This window comes from Falco punctatus (assembly GCF_963210335.1).
Source record: "Falco punctatus genome assembly, chromosome: 2".
Taxonomy (NCBI): Eukaryota; Metazoa; Chordata; class Aves; order Falconiformes; family Falconidae; genus Falco; species Falco punctatus.
Genome location: NC_137581.1, coordinates 98,928,772 through 98,945,151, shown reverse-complemented (window position 1 = coordinate 98,945,151; position 16,380 = coordinate 98,928,772).

Sequence of the window (16,380 nt, the reverse complement as noted above, 5' to 3'; positions counted from 1 at the left end):
TTTTTCCTTCTCCAACTATACTTTGAGACATAAAATTACTCATACTATTCCTTTCCTCTTTGCTTTCTTAAATGTCTGAATAGCTGTTTAAGTTCCAGAAAAGATTCATAAGAATAGGAAGATGTGGCATTACAATGTTAAGGGCCTAATAAATGATAGACAGATGACATGCTAAATTTCAGGACACATTAATGGAACTATAGTGAGGCTCATCTTTAGTAGTTTCTTTCTCCACATGGAGATCAGGGATGCTATTTGTTTAATTAGAGAAGACCTTGGACAGGGGCATGTGTCTCTAATGTTTTGGTTTTTTTTTTGCTGAGGAGATATATGATTATTCCGGCCTTGTGTGTGGCTTTTCTATCAAAAAGAATTAAAAGAATATATATCTATAAAGAAAAAAAAAAAAAAAAAAAAAAAAAAAGCTTTGTGCACTAAACCAGAGATTTTCTATGGCTTTAGAAATTATTACAGAGCCATTTAGCCTGACTTGTTAAAGAATTCAAACCAAACTGAGTCAAGGGCCAGGCTCTGGCTTCTACTTTGCAGAGTTTTTCTGAAATACTAATTGGCCATTTTAATTTTTGTTTTAGTGTTACCTGTGTCTGACTCTCAAATTCAGTTTCTGCATACAGCGTTAAGCATGGAAAGGGCAGAATGTTAGTTCAAACTGTGATCAACCTATGTAGCTAAAGCTATCAGATTTCCCAGTCAGTTTTCTCAAACATACTAAGGGTCATTTCCTCTGGGGAAAAAAAAAAAAAAAAACCAAAACCAAAAGTAACCATTCTTTTCTCCCTGTGCTATTTTTCTTACTTATGTCTTCCTCTGCTCCCATGGTTCACTTTGCATATATAATATAATCACTTAATTTAGAGGCGTTCAAATTAATCTAATGAAATTTATTTTACAGCAGTAGATTATTTTGGCCTGATCCATGTTATGTGAATTAGAAAGAATGCCGAAAGATCAAACAGACACAAAAAAATAACCCAAAACCAAACCCCCCAAACCCCTCTGTTTTATTATTTATTCAAACCTATCAAGTTATAGTCCATATTATAAAGGCTTTTTTTATTATTATTAGGTTTGAAACGTCCTTGTATTTGGAGTATATTTTTGGAATAATGGAAAACTGTGGAAAATGGAACACAGAAGAGAATTGGAGAAAAAACTTGCTTCTTACCATGTGCATAATTATTTCATTAAATACAACCAGTATCTATGTGTCATTGATATTAAAAATATATAGGTATGTACTCCGCAGCAAATTTAAAATGTATATCAGATAAAGCAAAGAGCATACACTGAATATTCTACAGCAGCACTGAGAATAAGATCTGGGCAGGCTTTCTGAGTAAATATTAAACAATCTGCCAAGACATTTTCACCTTCCATTTGCTCTAAGAAAACCACTATACACATACATAGTTCCAGTAGGGATGCATTATCAAAAGCCCTGTCTAAAGAGAGAAATAACTTCTCCATGTGATTTCTTACCCACAGAAGGAATAGAAAGAATACACAGAAAGGTGAGTGCTTTGCACAGAAGAGTGAGAGTGCTTTGTTTATGTATCTTTGTTTGAAGACAGTGTCTACATGTATTTTTTTAAATCAAAGCCTTCTGCACAAGACATTACCTGACAGCTCCAAAGGAATGAAAGTGACAGCACAAATGTAAAAACACATTGTTATTTTAATCACTGTAGAATAAAGTATTGCACAACTACTCATGCTTGAAGTCAAGATCAGTTTCTCACATCCCTTTAAATAAATAACAGCTTAAAACACTAAGTGTAGCTCTGAAGCATGGCTCACAGGGTTCATCAGTTACATGTTTCTACCAGTTTATTTCTAAGACATGCAGATCTATTATCTCTATAAAAAATATTTCTGTTTTATATCTGTTGGGCAGGCATGGATTCCACAAATGGATCTCTCTGCCTGCTTCCTATTTTGCAGCTTAGTTTCTTTAGACCTTCAGACAGAAATTCCTACAAGACTATACAGATTGATGCATTCTTTCCTTCATTAATAAAACAAAATGGATTGTTCCTCATTTTTCAAAAAAATCAGAATCCTTTTTCTAATGCTTAAAATGTTATCTTTTAAATGTTACATTCTAATATTTTGCCTAAATAGCAAAAAGCTGTTACTGGATTCCTTTTCTAAGACTAAATTTTATATGACTGTAAGAGACTGCGCCCGTAAGACCCACCATCACCATAGCATATGCATTGTCTCAACATTGCTATGGCAAGAAAGTCATGCTATGACCACAGTGAATGATCTATACATTGTTAAGGCAGGAAGATAACATAACTGCCACAGAAGAGATTTAAGGCAGGAAGATAACACCACTGCCTTAAATGCAGAGATTTATCTATGCATTGTTAAAGGCACCGACTGATGCCATGGAGCAATGAGGGAGGATGATACTGCATAACTTAACCAAACCCCTGTGCATGTGCCCAGACTTGGGGTGAGGGGGATCAAGGTGCCTGAAGGCCCCTGAGGAATGTTGGGCACATACATCATTGCCAGGTGGAAGGTGTGGTTAAGCAGAACAGTGTGTAACAACTCTATAAAAAACAGAATTAACATCGGGCAGAACGATCCCCCACCAGACTTGGAAACAATTCAGACTGTTGGGATGCGGCAGTTCTGGGCTGGTAGCTACTACTGTGAATGACTTCCCCCCTCCCTCCCTCCCTCCCTCCCTCCCTCCTTCCTTCCTTCCTTCCTTCCTTCCTTCCTCCCTTCCTCCCTCCCTCCCTCCCTCCTCTCTCGCTCCCTCTGTCCCTGATATCTTTATCTCTTTATCTCTTTATCTCTTGTTCTCTCTCCCTTTGAATTTGCAGATTTATTGTTGGGCAAAGAAAGTTCCTTGTCTCTTGACTCCATTTTGAGTCTTAATTCTGTTCCTGAGAATACAAACAGAACCACGCTCCGGTCTCAGACTGCCTTGCGAGAATAACACATATATTTGATTGAGTTTGAGAGAATAGTGTAGTCTAACCTCCAGAAAAAGTTTGCCATTACACTTCATTTCAGTGTTGAAGACAGTCTTCTGTTCAGTTCCGCTTTTTCATTAGACTGATTGACTACACGTGTAAGATCAAATGCTGCTTCTGAAGGTTTCCCACAGTCCAGATGCTAAATCTGTATGTTCTGCACATCAGTCTAACATGAACTATGCTCAGTAAAAAGAAATTCTTTTATTACTACTTGATCCCTCAAAGAGAACTAAATCTATCATAATACTCACTGGATTAATCAGACCTTCCAAAATTTCTGAGTTTTGAATACAAATAGCTCCACCACTTCTTTGAGTCTAAGATATAGGAAAAGAAAACGTACCTCAAGCAAACTGTACATCTGCTCTTCCTATGGTCTATTTTCCTTTTCTATTTTATGTATTCCATTCACCAGTGGCAATAAGAGCTTCTTCTCTCAGTGCAGTATCAAAGTTCAACACAGAATACCCAATAACTGCTTTTTCTTAATATGCTTTATTCTGGGACTGTTTATGCAACTTTTTTAAGATCACATGCACTAAATCATTTATACTGCATGGAATTCCTCACTCTTTTACATATATGAAGTAGAAGGAGAACTTACTGAAGAAATATATGGCATATACCCTTGTGTCAGGCAGGCCTTGAGGTGAGGTGTGAATTACTCTGCTAAACAGCACATGTATGTACTGTACTGAAAAAGCTGCTTCTTTTATACATATTCTGTTCTGTAACATCTGCTTTCAGTTAAAAACAGCTGAGGTGAAAAAACGGCCTATTTTACAGTGGATATCAACATTATACACCAGTAGAGGTTTTTAACCTTGCCTGTATCTCAAATGATTCCTCAGCATCATATAATGTAATGTCAGGTGAATCTGCCAACAAAGCCCTGGGTGAGAAACAATGAAAGGGAGAAAAAAAAAAAACTAAGGAAAAAAAATAATGACAAAAAAAATCACTTTTATTCTTAGATTTTAATTATGAAAGTTTAGTTAGGAGGTACTTAATGAACCAAGAAGAAAGAAAGACTTAGAGTATTAATCAAAGCAGTAGCTTGCAGTACAGTAGTTTCACTTTTATAGCAAATATACTCAAGAATTCTACAGTGCATATCAGAATGTTATGACATCCAGAGGCACATTCTTGCGGGCAAAACCACCCTGGCTAAACTGCAGTATTATGAATGTAAGATGTTTCTTAAAGAGTTAAACAACATGGTTTCACCGTTTACCTTGGGTAAAGTAGAGGAGGCCAGTGTGTACTCACTAGCTTCTCAAACAGATGAAACTGACAGATACTAACATTTCTTTGAAAAATTATGTCAGTCAGGGTTGAAAGGACACATCAGTTGTGTACAAAAATCACATTTAAATGTGCAACCGTTTCTTGTTTGTTCATATGCATGGCAGAATTCGTTTAATATATTCTAGGGTTTCAGTTTTCATTTCTATACATATATGAAAATGGCAACATTTATTTTTAACCTTTAGCAGTTCTACCAGTTCTCATTTCCAGGTACTAGAGGTACAGGAAAATAAGCCACCAAAAACTAAAACCAAAAAAGCTGATTATGCCCTGGCATTTTAAACATTGTTGTTACCATATAGGGCGGCTTGTTATTTCTTGAGCAGGTCTTAGAGCAACCACTCATTATTACTCCTGAAAATCCGATTAAACCAAATTCATATATTCAATCAAAATATTTAGCAGCTTTTCCACAACTGTAAATTAAAATTAATTTCAATTACATAGAACTGTTTTCCTTATACAACTTGTAAAATTTTAAAATTGGTACTATGACATTGATATAATGCAATTATTTGGTCGATATTATAAACTCCAACAGAGGTGTTTATTGATAGTAATGGAATTACAGAACACATTGTAAAATACAGAGAAAGAGACCAGATCCAATCCCTAAATCCAATCTAAAGAAAATTTATATGCATTTGTGCTGCAAATAATAGCACTTACAATAAAATGTCTTGATTCTGAGTAAACCAACAACATTGTTAAAATGAAGCTTGATGGAATATGGCCAAGGTAGATACAGAAAATACTGAGAATGTCAAGAAAAAGACAGCTTTCATGATGGGAACAGCCACATTTCATAGACTTCTTGACTTTGTTTGGCTGAGCATTTGTTCAGAGGTAAATCCAGTTTTCTCAACTATGGTTATTTAAATTTTAAGGCCATTGTAATTTTTGACTGTCCTTTATACACATTAAAAATTTATTAAAGCTCATAGTTTAGTTACAGATTTAAAGGCTCCTGCCATGACTTAAAACACTGAGATGAAATTATATGAATGAAAAATGCCTCATCAGTTTAAGTTCACATAATAGTACCTACTGGTAGGCCACCACTGAAGAAAACTGCTAAATGTTGGTCTTTGAATTTGGCATGTCTATGTGAACCTCTTAGACTACTAAACTTTTAGATCATGTTGTACAAAATGATTTAAAACTAAATACAAAGGGAAAAAGGCTATGCCATCATACTCATTCAAAATGCAAATTACTTTACTAAATTACTAAATTTAGATTAGGCAAGCATTCATGTTTCCCATAAACAAATACATTTGCCCTGTAACCCCTCACGTACAGGCTTGTGAGTCCCTCCAGCCAAGCAGGATATTGTACTGTTAACACAAGAAATGAGTGCCTGATTACTCCACAAAATTCACTGAGCTACCAGGGAAGATCTTGCCTCCCAACAGAATACAGTCTTAAATAGCATCAAGCTAGCAAACAGGGAAGACTAGTGGCTTTATTAATTAAAGACAAAATAACGATGTGCTAATAGGACTGACCCTCCATCATATTCCTACCAATGAGGTATATAAACAAAATATTAAGCAGGTGATGAATATCCACTCCTTTTCTCTTGTTTTGTAATAATATAAATAGATCTATAATATTTTATACATATTATTCTGGTAGGGTCCAAAATTATTTTCAAAGTGACAGAAGTTCAAATGGGAAAAGCTGGAAAGAAGTGCCAAGAAGGCTAATATGTGACACAGTAACAACATGCAGCATCAAAAACAGGTGGACCAGCCATACAGGGCCCCTTGTTAACAAAGAAATAGAAGCATGAGAGTCTCTGAGGGCAAACAAACTGGAACCAAAGTGCTATGCCCAAAGGAGCTCAAGGGGGTCAATCTACATATCCGTGCTACTACTGTGCCAGCTGATATGATTCAGTACAAGGAAGCATGTGTAGTACTGATTTTTCCCTCAGTTATCCAAGTCCATGTAACTGAAGATTTCAACTAAGCCACTGTATGTTGATAAATAGCCTAAGAAAGTGCCCATAATGTTGTCATCATCAAGACTAGGTACTTCATGCCAAAGATATAGTGGCAATTTAGGGAGAAGAATGAACTACTGAGCTTGAAATCATCAGAGATATCCTATAGCTTGACTGACCAGTTCTCTTCCTGGAGGAGTATTCCCAGCAGACCTAATTATTGTATTACTACATATCTGTTAGACCTTTGGGGAAACTGTTAATTCTCAGATACGGAGCATTGCTTCTGGATTTTTTTTTTTTTATTTCTTATTTCTTTTGATAATTTTCTTTAGCTGTGGTCTGATAATCACAATTCATTGAGTAATTTGAATGGGTGCTGAGATTGCAGACTGCTCTAGTAAGCCAGTGGAGTTTCTCTGTCAATAGACATTGTCCCTTATTTTTCAAGTGGTGTCCCCTGGGGGCCAGGATGGGGCAGGAACTTTTTTTTTTTTGTTTTGTTTTCTCTCTTTAAATATTAGCTGTTTTTAAGGTCTCACATTTCCACAGAAATTTCTCAACAGGAAAACAGTGGAATTGATTTGATCTTCCAAATAGTTTTCCATTTGAAAATATGGTAATCTTGCACATCAATATGTATGTTAGGTCTGTTTTTCAGAATATGTTGAACAACGTAAACTGCCTTTGAAATCTAGGGAAATTGGGATTTTTTTAATCATACAATGAAATCATACAATCATAACCCCCAAAATCATAGAACAACTTTAACTGAGGCAAAATAAATAGTATTCTTCCAGCAGTAATTGCCTAACAAAGCGGATTATTTCCTTCAAATTTTGCCTATTCAGGAAAGGACATTTAAAAAATTATACTGCATACCCTGTATAACCATATATTGGCACTTTGATTTAAACTTGGAAGAGGGAATGAGGAAGGAAAGAAGAAGTTATGTTGAATATACATCTGGCTAAAGGCAAGCAGAATTAGCCAGTGGAGATGGAGTGTGTTGCATGAGGCTTGACTGGGGGGTGGAAGGATGGATAATGAATAGAAATTGATGAAGAATGTTTGGGTCTGAAATGTCAGCTATGGCATGGTTTTAGAGAAAGACATTATATTTGTATGCAAGATTATGCAGCTGCATGAACCCTACAAATGTACATATAACATTTTAGGAAGTAGAATATAATTGAAAAGTTAGGAAAATGCTGGTTTAGGTGGCTTCTGTTTCTGCTACAAACTTATTTTATTGCCAAACTAATTTGACAAGCAGAATACAACCCACATGTAAAAATCCTCAGAGCAGCACCACATATGATATGCAATGCTTTAAACTTTTTTCTGATTCCTTTACTGCATATTGTTACACTCTTTTCTGTGTCACTGTTCTCCTTAAACTATGAAAAACTATGAGGGGGTAAAAAGTTATCTCAGTAAAAAACCTTAAAGATCTTCTATTCAGCTTGTCTATGTTGAAGTCTGCAGTGGCAAAGCAGATGCAAACAGTGTGCAGCTGGTATAGGTCATAATTCAGTTGCACAAAAACATGTGGATTATTTTCGTCATTATTTTAAGTTTTTTCAGTAATTGAAGGGGGAAATATTTATATTGGAACAATGTAAATGAAGGACAAAATGAAGACTGAACAGCTTAAAGGCAAATCTAAAGGAAGAGTAACACTTTCTGCTTCATATTCATGTTTTACATGGACTGACATCTTGCTGTATGGGAATGTGGGGTTTGTAGCTTCTTTATACCTGTACTTAATCTAATTTCTTTTTATAAACTTTCTAAACTTTTTATAAACTACTAAAAGTAGTTTTTTATTTTTCTGATATAGCACTTAAAATCATTTCACACTTTCTGTGTATCAGATATAATATCAGCTGTTTCTTCTGGCTCTGCTTTTACATGGGCTTTTGATTTATGAAGGAAAATAAAGATTCAACATTTTGTTAGAACGTCAGCTTTTGAGTGCATAAATATAAATGCACGTATTAATTTTAGTACAAAATCATATTAAACTCTACATGCAATATTTTTAACAAGTATAATTTTATATGCCTGTTCCATCTACCCATTCTGAACAGATACTAACACCTTATTATATGTTTATAATACGGCACTCTAAAAACTAACATGGACATTATTGAAGACTGAGTAATATATAGAAACGGTAGCTGTTAAATATGTTACTCAGTGTAAACAAATAAATAAACCAATCCCTTCAAAAAGTAGAGTCTCCCTTTGAGGTAGCAAGCTGCCACATTGGGAACACACAAGTTTAGAATACAGACTGTAAAAACTACTCAATTCATGAAGAAATGAAAACCGAGACAGATCAAGAGAGAAAGAGAACTTCTGTTGAACTTTTTTGTAAACAAATGTAAAAATAAACTGCTGTGCTCCTAGTGAGCAAACATCTCTGCAGAAACATTTGTCTTTAAATCACCATCCACTTATTTTTCCTGAAAATTTTGCCTAATCATATGGTTTGAATCTTTACAGAGTAAACAAGAAAGGGAAGCTTGTAACTGTGGATTGGGAAAACTGTCCCATCATCTGAAAGCCTACAATGTCTCAGAAACAGACACTGAGAAGTAGAATACACTCTTAAATCTGTCTACTTTCATTAAGAACTTCTTCTATTTAATATATTTCTATTTAAATATTCTGATCTAATTTTTTTTTGCTCTATGCTTCTTCCACCCTTCTACTTTGTGGGTGTCTAAGGCTGAAACTACAAAGTTCTGACCCTACATTTTCTGAATTCTCACTGGTATCTATTCTTTCCATACACAGCTCCTCTGAAAGAACAAATTATGTAATCAGATTGATTTTTCTCTTCAAAGTCCTGTCCAAGTGTTAATTCACAGGAGCTATTCAAAGAAAGTGATCTATAAATAGATTCTTCCCCTCACTTGAATGTAAACTTTCAATTGCATGGAACATGGCTTTTTCCTATAACCTGGTATTTACAGAGCTTTATTGTGTTGTGATTAATAATTGAAACAGCAAATCTCTCTAAATTGTTGTTGTACCTGAAAGGACATGTTAGAATGTTATCTTGTATCAGGTACAATGAAATAATGTGGAAACAGGAAATTTGCCGTATCCACATTCTCATTTATTTCTTTTTGCTTTTAAAAAAGCAAGCAGTGCATACAAGTTTACTGAGATGAGTTACCTTACTAAGCTTTCAATCCAAGTTAAATATATTTCTGTATTTTCTTTGCCTTCTGATTTTTCAATCATATTCATAAATACAGAAAAGATATTTAGTTATACAGAAAATGAACTATTAAGATAGCAAAATGAGGCTGCTTTTTAGAGGAGGCATGATTCTAATTAGACAAGTGAAAAATATCTAGGACAGGTCAATAAACATGAATACTTCATTCTTTTTTACTGGACAAATTCAAGAGCCTTTTTGTAAACATATATTGCCAAGAAGGTAATTTATTTCCAGAGGAGAAAACTTACAGATGCATGTATGCAATATCTGAATTTTACATTGCTGCTTATTCTGCTTTAACATTCTGGAGAGAAGAAGGGAGGGGAAGGTGTGACCTAAAAAAAGTGATTGCTCCTTTTCATTGAATCGAATTAGAGCATCTCTATCACCCAATTTTTAACATATTCAGAATATGAGCTGATATTGTAAGATGAGCAGAGAGAAGAACCTATCTTGAAGCATTTCAGTAACTGTGTGATGAACTAGATTTATTTTTGTTGTTGTAAGCATTTTAGAAAAATCCTAAGAGATGTTCTTACTCCATATCTCAAATGACACATACATACTGCAAAGCTATCAGTGTTGTATTGCTTTTTTTTTTTTTTTTTCCTGTGTTGAAACAGGATGAAAGAACATGCCTGATTTTCACTGGTGGCTGCAATATTTATGTGCAAGGAAGTTTTGCAATATCTAACAAATGTATTGTTTTCCTCAGTGTAATTTCAGGACAATATTAAAATCTTCAGCCAAATTGAGCCAAATCTACGGTCTTACTTTTATAACTGTGTCTTTTTGGATGATATGTGAAAGTCTGGGTTTCAGAAGAACTATCCAGCCATCCAAGAAGTTATCTCTTATCTTTGGAAGTGTAAATGCAGCTGAACAAAAGGTGCTCTGAGCTGTTATCACAGTTTGGAGAAAAAATTGTGTCATATAATTATTTAGATGTCATTTAAGTAAATCTGATCTGCTCTTAGTCACTGAGTTGATTTTTACCTGCAGAGGATGTGTTTAAGACACTGCAGAATTACAGTGGGTTACTTGTCATGCTGAAGAAGAAAATAGCCATCTTGCGCTAAAATATAAAAGTGCAAATGTAGAATGAATCTAGAATGTAATCTCCTACAAATGGACCTAGGCACAAAATAGAGCAATCATTGTATTTAGGAAGTGTAGGAATCTATCAGTAGTGCAACAGTCAGTTTGATGTGCAGGTGTTCGGTCTTAGAAATTTGGACCTTTCCATTTAGTTCTCTTCATGTTAATTGATTCATGACTCTTTACATGCAGGAGTTTGTGAATGTTGAACAAGGCCCATGTGAGCCCATTCCCACCTCCAGGATTTCATTGGAGACGAATCACTAGTTAATATTATGTTACTTTTGTATATTCCTTTTCTCCCTGCCATCAAAAACCAAATTTGCAGAATTACAGTATTAGAGGAAAGGAGGATATCAGCCCTCCTTCCTCTCCCATTCCCACCCTCCCACATCACATGTCTGTTTATTGTTTGGTGACTTAGTACCATTTTGACAGAAGACATATACAATATCTTACCACTGTTGTTATGTACTAGATTTTCTAAGAGCATACTTACAATGTAAAAGTCTTCACAACATGCAGTCACCAGTTTCTAAAATCTCAACAGCTAATTTGGCTTAATTCCTAAGGCAGCAGAATGTCATGGTCAAGAGGTTTCTTTCTTTCGTGTGTGTGTGTGCGTGCGCGCACGGGCATGCGTGTCTGTGCGCGTGTAGACAACTCCCTGGGCAAAACCACCTAGACACAGTGACGTAACAACTTACACATGCCCATCAAGGACCAGAAATGCCCACCACCTTTTAGAACATTTCAGAACTGCTACAACTCCTGTGAAAGCATTTAAATGGGTCTCCACCTGTGGGAGGAGCCCAAGAGAATCCAGCCTCATGAAGGGCAAAGGCCCTTCAGCCTGTGGGCTCTGCTGCTCTGCGCCCCAGACTTACTGACTGAGGGGACATTGATGGATCCAAGGGTGACAATTCTTTCTGTTTTCTCTCTTTCTTTCTTTCCTTTCTCTCTCTCTACTTTGAATCTTTCACAGGAATAAGAACTTGCCAAGACTTTAGGTCCTCCTGACACAGGTTAGGGAAGTTTATGATAAAATTAATTGTTGTTTCAACTTCTGGAGAGCCTGTGGGTTTTTTGCAAACAGCACAGAGTATTATAAAAGATCACCTCTGCCCCTCACCCTCTGAGCGGGATGGGACACAGAATTTCTCAGCTCTGTAGTTATGTGGGAAACAGTGAAAGCATCACCATCCACAGTTTAAAACCAGGGTCCTAAAAATTGTGCTTTTGAAGCTGTATGACGGTATCTGCCAAAGAACTACTTTAAATTGTTTCAATATGCAGGTTGTTTTTGGGCTGAAATTGTTAGTTTGAAGGGGAAGGGTGGGCTCTGCAGAGAGCAGGCATGCAACTGAGACTGTCCCAAAGAGTGTTACTGATACAGCTGTAGGCTGGTACAGCCTATACTGTTGGTGACTGCAGTTGATTGTACAAGTCTGATTTTGCAGCAACCTCCTCTTGCACAATGAATTTGTGTCCTTTCACTGGACTCACTCCAGTAAATCCACATCTCTTGTACTGGAGAGTCCAGCCCCAGCCCCAGCACTCCAGATGTGTCTCCCCAGGGCTAAGCAGAGGGGTAGTAGTATAACCTCCTTTGAGGTGCTGGACATGCTCTGTCTAATGCAGCCCAGGAGGCTGTTGGCTGCTTTTGCTGCAAGGACTCATTGCTGGCTCACAGGCAGGCTGGTGTCCACCAGGAACCCCATACCCCTTCTCTGCGTTACTCTTTCCTGCCACCTCTGCCCCACCCCCGGCATGTGCTGGTGCCTGGAGCTAAATTATTCAGAGTAGCAGAAAGTAACAGAAAATAGCAACAACATAAAAAGCTGTTATTACATAGCACATATATCACGTACCTTTCATAATTTAATGGTTTTGTTTATGTATGAAAGTGACAGCATCATCTCTATTTACAGATAAAGGATATCACCAAATTTATGCTTACAAAGGGGGAAGAAGATATTAAAATGGGGGACAATGCACTCAAAAAGGTTGTTCCACAAAGTTAGAAATCAACTATATTAAAACAAAAACAAAACATATAGAATAGTACTGAAACATCCTAAACAAATTTAACTTCCTAATACCAAAACCAAAATACTGTCTTATACTGAACAAATAAGTTTTCCATTTCTATGGGAAAAGCAGGCTGTTATCTTGAAAACACTGAAATAAATGAGCTGACAAATAACAGCACGCATATTAATACACTCAACACAGACCTCAGCTGTAGCCTAAAGCATTATCAATGACAGAGCTGAAGGAAAGATTAATAGCTCTGACATCACTGGAAGAAATAAGTAATCATCCCACCGTTCTCAATAAAACAGTCTATTCAAATATATTCAGAGAAGGATCCAGAATTTTACATTTTTACATATGAACCTAGAAATGTTAATAGAAATAAAAAATAAAAATATTTTTGAAAATTAAATACTTAAGTCATAGGTAAAGAAAAATAACCTCATAATCAGGCATTCTGTTTTTCTATGATTCTGCAGTCTGGCAGTGATGAAAAGATTAAAATATTTAGGAACAGAATTCAAGAGAAAATCCTTCATGAGCTATAATCTCCTGTTTTCAATCTAGTAAAAGCAAATGCACACGAATCCAGTGAAAAACATGAAACATTTTCCATGAGGCCATTTAAAGTGTCACCTAATAGAAGTTCTTAGATTGCGTTTAAGAATTCTTATCATAATGTGTGAATATTATGTTTCTATTGCCTTGCACTCTAAACCTATCCCAGTAGGGGCATTGATGTTATGCACTATGATGCATTCAAACAGAACAGTAGAAGAGGTCAGATTTGATGCCAGCTGTCTAATCTATCACAATTATCTAATTTTAAACCCTCTTGGCACAAAGTGAGGGAAAATAAATGTTCTAGTTACCATTAATTTTCCCACTGAGCATAGCCTGTTGATAAAGAAAGCAAACAAAACCCAGTGTAAACGGATAATAACCTGGCACCATTGATCTAATTCTGAAGGTTAATTAATCATACACTTGCCTTCAAGAAAGTGTTACATTACAAAGAACCTTATTTCTTGCTGACTTTATCAGTTGGGTTCTTCCTCCCCTCAGCACACACAGCCAAAGCAAAGACTTCACTTTCAAAATCTTCTTAGAAGCTAAGGTTAAAAGTATGCAAAATATCTATAGTTCAGTTCAAATATTTATCATTGCATGTCTTGTATTATTTATAGCAATGACCAGAATAGTGGTAGTAGGCTGGTACATATGTGTAAATTCCTTCCATAGTACAGTGCCCCGGCAGGCAGTCAAAGGTCTGCTATAGGAGAACGACTTTCATTTCAGTGGCAATAAATCAGTGAAATGAGAATTAATAATTTCTATCCATAATGCTACTCCAGAATTGTCTTCTGAAATCATTAACCAGAAGAGCTCACAGTGTATTGACTCAAATTACTTGTAATCATGAATTGGATTTTGTTCTCTAAAAATTACACTTATTAGTTAAAGCAGAATGGCATGTATATTACTTTCTCACGTAAGTGTTCATGAAGGGTGACATATACCTTAGTAATTCAATTATATGCATAATGTTGCACCTCTATGCCACAGTCAAATAAAGATGATAGGAAAGTATTTCTGACAACATTTAATTAATCAACAGACAAATAAAACAATCAAACATCTGTTAAAAGACACCCAAGAACCTAGACCTAATTTAGAAATGTGATAGGGGCACACATCCTATAACTAATGCAAACATACTGCAGGCTACAATTCCCAGACCTTATTCAAATCAGTTAAAAGCATGACACTTTTCAATATTTCCTTCTCAATCAGAATTATAAATAATATATTAATATAATATCAATTTGCAAACCCATTTCTCCATCCTTCCTTCATTCTGGGGTTTGTCGGTGTGTTTTTTTCCTCCCATGTCTATAGCATATGGATATGGCTTAAAAAATTCTTTATGACACAAAATCCTTTAATGCTTTTTTTTTAATCTTACTCCACTGAAATGACTTGGAGGACGGTATGAACTAGTTCTACAGTCACATGCCTACAGATGCACCCAGTGACTTTTTTTGAGTATATTTATCACATATTGACTTTTCTCCCTTCTGTAGGAGAGTGAAGGCTGCAATTTTTGTTTACAAGAAAATACTTAATAATCTCTTTTTTTATTTTTTAACCATATCCTTGCTGAAAAAATCTATTAAAAATTGCCATTACTGCTGCTGTCATTTCACCTCAGCACCTTATGATCTTTTCAGTATGATTTAGATGTATGATGCATCATCAGTCTACCTAGAACATTCTTGTTCCTTCTATAGCATGGCAATAAGGAGCACTGACCCAACTAGATGGTGTTTATTCAGCTTGCAATGTCTTTCAGATTTAATAGGTAATCCTTCACCCAAAAGCAAACAGTCCTTTAACGGCCTCAGACAGACCTGCAAAGTGTTTGTTGTCAGCACTGCTGCATTCCATTTCATTTATGATATTTTACGGTGAAAAACTGACTTCATATTCTTCTAAATGCTTGGGCAATAATGGGAGGAGAAACTGGCTACAAGATCCTGTATGACTATAAAGTGCATTTACTAGTAAGAAATTAAAGGAGGTTTAACACTTGTTTTTCCTGCCAAAATACATTTAAAATAAAGAGAAAAAATTCAAGCAACCCTATTATGTATTAACCCCATTTATTCATTATCAACTATGGTGTAGGTCCAAACAGACTTTTCTCACATTAGAAATACAGAAGTATACTTAGCAATAATCTAGGTCATGTAGCCTCTAAAATGACAATACAAAATAATTGTATAGGTATTTTCTACTTAATAAACAGGGCATAAACTATTTTTTTCATCATCATCACAAATAAGATATAGCTGCAGTACCTCTAATCATGCCAACTGGCTAAAATTAGGGTGAGACTTTTTTCTCCCCAGTGTCTTAACTCTAGTGCTTTCAGATTTGAAGCTAGTTTTAATGAAGGAGAATAATTCAAACATTCTTCTGTTGTATAGTGCTTAATTTTTTGCAATATTAGTGATAATATTCTTGTCCTCTAACAGATAAAAATCTGTTATTGAATTTACTATGAAGGAAATCATAGTAAAGCAAGAAATTTAATTTGTGGTGCAGTATTTAATTAAAGTAAATGTTAATTCATTAAATTTTGTATTAAGTTTCAGCAGTACACATGGAAGTCACTTGGAAGATCAACCACTGATTCCCTTATATTTATCTATCTAATCTATTATACATATTACAAAGAGAGAGAAAGCAAATATTTCATCATGATTTATGACTTTAACTTATTAAAGTACAACAGAGAACATATGTCTGCATGCTTATATTTAAATATAAGACAGCAGAAAAGTGCTGAACAATGCCTGAATCTGATGTTCATGGTTCTAAACAATATGTGTTTTAGTAGTTCCAGAGGAACTCATCATTGTAATTCACTTATTTTCTAGCCTAAATTTTAATTTTTACAATAAACTTAAGAATTTTTTAAAATGAAATGTTGTGGAATGTACCGAGCAATAAGGTACATCAGTCCTGCTGTCTGCATTACAGGCTGTGCTGAAGATTGTCTCCTGTACGTTGCAGTGCACACTGCTGCCCCAAACTGTAACTACCCAACTTGGCTTTGAAGGCAGCAGGGCTTCACTGAGGGGTTGGAGCCTTAGAAAGGAAAAACATGCAGAATTTTGGGAGAAAAATAAGCACTCAGACAGACACACATTTGCATGACATACATTTGC